At 34.6% G+C, this 7,363-nt stretch overlaps 1 pseudogene; it reads left to right on the plus strand.

Annotated features, from left to right (window-relative positions):
* Window positions 1-287: 287 nt before the first annotated feature.
* On the plus strand, window positions 288-3,014 carry LOC132649228 (prolactin-6A1-like; annotated as a pseudogene).
* Window positions 3,015-7,363: the final 4,349 nt, after the last annotated feature.

A 7,363-nucleotide genomic window follows, 5' to 3' on the forward strand; every position in this document is an offset into this window, starting at 1 on the left:
TGAAGTTAATCCTATCATGTAAACATGAGTCAATTTTGGAAAGAATTTTCTCTAGTAATGAAATGTGTGCTGCTCAATGAAACTTTCTTTCCACAGTTGTGTCTGAGGGTAGGAGACATACTTGTAGAAATGGGAGTTCTTTCGAGTGCAAATGTAGGGTGGGAAGCTACAAAGCTTTATTTGTGCCTGAAGATGATTTGCTGTTGTTTCCTACCATGAATGCTAAGGTCTGCTGACCAGCCTTCTACCACACCACTCCACACTTGGGGCCAGTCCCCATCATCGCAATGGCATTTAGAACCCAGTTCTCTGAAGTTACACAGCGTTAGTCACTAGGGCTACTGGAGTCCTCTCTTCTGGGACAATTAGGAAGATGGATCTTAAGGGGATGTTTGGTCTGGCAATATTCTTCATCAGTGAATACAGACTAATACACAAAAAATGACACATGAATGTCTCCATGATACACACAGCACTCTGATTAAAACAAGTTACTTCATCAAAAATTATCTTAACAGAGTCCCTTATATAACATAGATCTATTTTTTCCTGTGGTTACAAACATCTTCCGTGCATTTGTGAAATAGCTTAATTACTTTTGATCATGTTTTCCCAGTGAAGCTTTATTTTCTTTTCTACATTGCAGTTTGGATTACGTATATTAATTTCACATGGTATTTTTTTTTTGCTTTTTGAATCTTGTCTTTAAGTAATTAAACAAATAGAAAAAAATTAAAAATAAGTAAATAAAGAAACTTTTTGAAATTGAGTTCAAAATGTTAAAATATATTCAGTCATTTTTGATAGCAATCAAAAGATTTAGCTAATAAACAATTTCATGTAGTTATATAAATTAACTATTTAATTGAATCTTTCATTGGTTGATATTATTTACTACCACAGCTGTTCAAGGACATTGGGCAGAGATTGTAAATAGTATTGATAACTTCAAATAGATAAATCGTATCCTAGCTCCTGTTTCTGAATATCATACATTGTGATGCTTTGGGACAATATGGCCTCTATGCCCATGGATGAAATCATCTTCAATTCACAATTTTTATATTTTCTCCTTTCTTATTCCCTGCTTTAATCAAACACATAAGCAGTTGAAGATAAATCACAATGTCAAAACATTGGACACTATGGATCAATGGAATCCAATCTAGTCATTGTTTTCATTACCAAAAGACAAGCTCTCATACAGCAGCACAGCAGCATTTTATTCAGAGATTAGCTTCATGTATGACCTTGGCAGTGCACACCTACTTGGAGATCAAAGTTTCTTGTTCTTTCTGTCATTCACTTATTAATCTTTCATTGCTTTTCACCTGCGCATAGTCACAAACAGGGAGCTCAGCAAAAGGCAAGTCGCTATGTTTTATGTAGCTAGGGGAAAGCACATATATAAAGGCCTATCTTCATTGAGTCTTTCTTTCAGTGTATCACAGTAAACAAAAAATCATAAATGAGTGCATCAATGAATAATGTGATATTTTACTGTAGAAGCATTCCTATAGGAAAATCACTTGTGCCACTTGCCGTTAATGTGTAGTCAGTGCTGGCATCATTTTTTTCCGAGCCAGGTCCTACGACCATCTTTTCTGGAAAGCCTTGGATTTTTTGTGAAGAAAGAAACAAATCATAGACTATTGATTTCACCAAGTACACCAATGATAGAATTTCAGAGAGAAACAGAAATATTACCAAACATATTATCATTAGAAAAGTAGTTACTCAAATAAGACATATTTATTGTGCCTAAATCAAACTATAGACAAATGGTTAAACATTGAGATTTCCAAAATAAATAACTTACACAAAATAGTTTCATAGAAATATAATAAATGGATATTTTAGTTCAGCTTTTTTGAGCATGTACCACATGGGCTAATTCGTCTGTATTTCACCCATCTTGATATAACTGTTTAATTATTGATGCTTAAGGTGTATTCCTTCTGGCAGAGATGATCAGTATGTTGGGGAGGGTGGAATGACCCTCTGCATCACATAGCAACTGAACTGGGTTGTAAGGAGGAAGCCTCTCTTGACATCATAACAAGAGCCAAAGACATTGAAGCAAAACTGAAAGGACTTCTAGAGGCTCTGAGGAGGACACTGAGCAAGGTTTGTCATCTTATAGTCATTTGCTTTTCTCATTCATCAGAGAGCTGACCACTGTAGTAAGGAATGCATGTAAAAATGTTATTTCACATAGAAAGAAATTAATAATTCAGGCATCTCAATACAATGTAGATGTTTCTTTGAGCAACTACTTTTCCTTGGGAGAAAGACCCCTGACCAACATCATCAGATCTCCTCATCAAAACAATCCCTGGACTATTTGCACCTGAAAATGTCACGTGCAGCCCTTACTAAGCCTTAGTTTTTCGTCTCATATATTATGAGGACAATAAATTTAGTTGAAAAGTAGAGAAGAGCAGGCTCAGTAAAGTATAGTCTGGGCCTATATTGAGGATGTGCTTCCTCTTGAGCAACCTGACACTACCACCTGCATTGTCTCTTGCTAAAGTCCATGCCTGTAGGCTTGTAGAATCTATCTGACTCTCTATTTGCCTTATATGTGAGAACATCTTTAACTTGGTATCTACTGTGTGCAAGAAATTTATCCAAGCATTTTTTTTCTTGTAGAAATTTCATGGTTAACACATTCACAATACTCTGGCATAAATACACTGAAATTTGTGCCTGTGTCTGAGATTTTATAATTCTAATGACATCTTAAGAATTCACTCAACATTTAAAACTACTAACACCAAGTAAGTAATAGTGTACGATAAATTAATGTCTTTTTTGGTTTGATTCATCCTGGATTCCCAGAAAGTGAGATGTCCCCCACATGGAATGGATTGGCATTCTTGCAGTCACCTGATGAAGACCTTTACTTTCTTGCTCTGTATAATTTATTCCAGTGTCTGGCCAAGGATTCACATAAGGTTAACTCTAATCTCAGGCTTCTGAAGTGTTGACTTCTCTTTAACACAGATTCTTAATCTCACAGACATCCGATTTAATTTTGAGGTGATTGCTTTTAATAAGTCTTGTTTTGACCAATTTTTAATTTGTAACTTTGAATACATGAGGGTTGTTTTTGTGTGTGTGTGTGAAGAATCCTTCATTAGAAATAAAAATGTAATCTTAAGCTATGTTAATGTCTAAAAGACAAGTTGTAGACATTTCTTTTTTTCCCTGTAATACAAACATATCACTAGCATAAATATGTAGATATCAGCAATTGTCACCATTAACAGAAGTTTGATTGAAATAAGGCAATTAATGATTTATAGACCCACAACAAAACAGTATGGGCGACCTCATTAAAGCAGTGTGAGAATATGATTAGTCAGTAACACCATCCTACAAAGAATAAGGAAAATCACAGATATTTCAGAAAAGGCATATAGGGAACAATTTTCACTGTGAAATGATAAACAGTACAAATATTATGAAACTATGTTATGCCCAAGTGCTATTAAATTTTTAATTTAGCTCAGTGCTCTTTAAAGGTTCTCCATTTTCTCTTAAGCATTCCTCATTGCTCTTGCTTACAACTGGGTTACCTGCACATACTTGTGTTTTGAAAACCCTTATGATGAATTGATAAAGACTATACATGGAAGAACATGGTGGAAGGAGCCATTGCTATTGGGGTATATGTGAACTTGACTCTAGATGTTCCTGAAATTCTTGAAATACAAGGATACTAGTTCATTTTCTCCCTTCCCCAAGCCTTCAAGGTACAATGATCTGAAACCATTTTAAACTGTAAATTAATTATCCAATTTCACCTCTGAATGTGATTTTCTCAAGTATTGTATCACAGCAATAAGAAGTTGACTAATAGTGTTTTGTTTTCTTCCTCAATTCTACCTGTGATTTTTTTATCCAAGTTTTATTATCAAGAGATGGTCAGCCAACCACTAATGAAAACAATGTTTACAGTTACTTTTGAAATACTGCTCCTACAATTGAGGAGCAACAGAATTGTTTTCATATCTTGAAAATGTATATTAGTAGCATAATGTCTAACCTTACCACCTTTCCCACATTCCCAGCAGGTATCCAGATATGCCCCTTATATAAAAAACATATAACACAATCAAGACCAGTATGCATAGATGGACAAGAACTATAACCATAAAATACGTGGGAACTTCTCTACCATTGATATATGATAAATTATTTTACTATAAACTACCGTGTGCCTACATAGCATAAGGAAGATGAGTGAGTCAAACTAGGAGTGACTTCAGCAGTGAAATCCATGTGATAATTCAATTAATAAGCTTATCTCATTCACTGCAAAGCGCTTTTCTGAATTTACTATTCAGAACCTCATTTTAGTTAATTGCACAAAGAAAATTTAAAGATCAAATTAAGCAAAACAGAATCTTTTAGGAATATTCTTACAAATTTTTATTCTGCTTAGCACCATTAGTTTGCAGTTATTCTCAGATGTAGTTCGTGTCATGCTGAAATAGTGAAAAAAAATAGCTTAATCTTGTCATATTAAGTGAATAATACTTCACCAACAATCGGTAATAACTATGGCCTTTCCAAAATTATGGCTCACCTCAGGGAGTAGTTATTGTCCACTTAACTGATATGTATTTCCTTGTCTAATTGTCCAACCATGTAGGCAAGTGTTGGATCCACACTGGTGAGCAGTTAAGACCAACAAGCCTGACCTCATTGAATGTAATATTTAATTGGGAAAGACATAACACAAATAGGACGCGAGAACACTGTGAAGTATATGAGCAATTCTGGAGGAGTGTAAACCTCAATGAAAAGCCCACTTCCTTACGTCAGACTGCTGTGTGTTTTCTTGGATCAAAGATCAAGCTTTTGCTTTGTCTCACGGGATTTAGCTTCCTACAAGATGATTTCAAAATGTCTCTTTCTAGAATGTGCTAAGCTTTAGGCATGTACTTCAAGTTGATCTAAACAAGAGTATTCCATTAACGCAAGCTTTTCAGTTGAATGAAAGATTCATAAATAATTGTTCAGCGAATTCCTGAAAATCCAGTACATATTAAATGCAATGATTTAAAACTCTTTCTAGAATATAGAAACTAAATCACATTTTGTTGACCAATTCTTACCAGTACTCAGCATTATGTAAATTGTGACATGCATATTGCTATTATTTCATTATAATTTATAATTCATTCAAGGTTTTAGTGAAGAACAAGACATATTGATAATAGAAATGACTATGTTGAAGCACTCTCCAATCAAGGTAAGATCACTTAATTTTTTTTTAAATCTAAAAAAGAAAAAAATTAAAAAATCATGTTCATTTACCCAAGTTGAGAACTAAAAGAAATGGAATTTTGTTTAGGTCTAATGGAATGTTAACTAGATAAATCTCTAAGAAGATTGTTGGTTCAAGAATTGGATAGTAAGTTTATAAAGTCAGTATTACATATATATGTGTATGTGTATATGTATATATATATATATATATATATATGGAATGACACATGAAAATATACAATGATACAGACAGCACTCTTAGATTTAGAAAAAAAATGACATTTCTTCACTAAGTTTTCTTACCAAAGCCATCGATATAACGGATATATTATTTCTTCTGGTTACAAATACCACAGTAGAGATATTAAAAAATTTCTTTAAACTAAAATGTAAGCAGACAAGTTTTTTTTTTAATCTTCTGCACATGTTTTCTATAAAACAAGAAAACTGGACCTGAAGGGTCGCTACAATATCAGATAGTGCAGACACTTCACTTCATATCATCTGATACAAAAAAATATCCGAGATTGTTCCACATTTCCCTGAGTTATCGTGGAGCTTCCATGTGAAGAGAGAACAAAACTTTACTTGATAGCACAGGCTATACAATCTATAGTAATGACTGATTAGAAAGACACAACTGTAGAGAGCTGATTGTTTTCACCCCTGCCTTCACCTGGAGACAGGGATAGGCAGGATGTTTTGCCAAGTTCATTTCCTTTTGTTTGTGTGAGGATCACAAAGACAAGTGGTTGAGGCAAACAAGTTTGACATCTCAATGAACTCCTTCATTGTATTGAGATGCTTTGCTCTGATTATAAAAAGGATTAAACTGGTGTGACAGTTTCTACTAGCAGCCCTCTTGAACTGATCTCATATGTAGTGAGCGAGTGAGTGTGTGTGTGTCTGTGTGTGTGTGTGTTTAAATTTTCTTTCAATCCTCACTCCTCACTCAGGAACTGTTTGACTCTGCCAGTGGGCTCCAGCACATACCCACTGGTGCATGAACACAGTGGGAATAGTCAACCACTTTCTGGTTGGATGTATGGCCTATTCTTCAAGGAGAAGCCTGTACCTGCCACCGTGCTTGGACTAGAAATGTATAGCAAGAGAGTTCACTGATCATAGTTGAGAACCTATTCATATTATTCTCCAAAATGCATATAATATTAAAAAGACTGCTAATAACTTATCATCGTCTTTCTAGATTAGTACATTCCTTAGTGATCAGCTGAGAAACTTACGTTTTGCAGCAGATACTGATAAATAAATAGACTCACAAGTGACCAAGTTATAGAGTAGAAGAGACTGCAGAATGCTTAGCACTAAATGGGGCATAATGCCCCCTTCTTCACAAGACTCAAGGATCCCTGATGAAGTTGGAAAATGTAAGGGCCACAGGACAGGACTATTTATGATGAAAGGGTTTTCACTACAAAAACAAACAAAAAACCCAACTGTCCAAATAAACTCATAGCACTTGTGACAGTATGAATAAGACTTGTATTAATTAGCCCAAAGCCAGACAAAGTCCTAACATGGAAAGGGTATTTTGCCAGGAAGTTGCATTCTTCTGAAAGGAACATCTGACCACTGATAGTTACAAAGAGAGAGAGGAGACATAGATGGAGATACAGAGACAGATTGAGACAGATACAGTCACTGAGAGACTGAATCAGTTTTCACTAAAATCTCAGACCTTGTGAAAATGATCATGCTCCAGTGAATATCCATACATCCAAGAATACTTTGACAGCACAAATTTGGCTTGATAAGTTTAACAGCAGCTAAAAAAGAGTAAAATGGTGGCAAAGTTCCATAGGTTGAATGGAGGGTAAAACACAGAAGAGTTGATGACGTAAATGATATAATCAAAGCATGTTATACATAATCAAATAACTAATATTTTAAGTAGAAAGGGGAGACTAGTAAAGAAGCAGAAGATAAACAGGATAAGGAGGAAGATGAGAGATTAACAAAATGTTGAAAATAAAACCAATTATTATCATTTTAGTATATGCTGATAATTTTAAAGGGATACATTTGGGAAACAAATAAAATGTCCTAAGTAAGCCTAAATTAT

Source organism: Meriones unguiculatus, chromosome 19 (genome assembly GCF_030254825.1).
Source record: "Meriones unguiculatus strain TT.TT164.6M chromosome 19, Bangor_MerUng_6.1, whole genome shotgun sequence".
Classification (NCBI taxonomy): Eukaryota; Metazoa; Chordata; class Mammalia; order Rodentia; family Muridae; genus Meriones; species Meriones unguiculatus.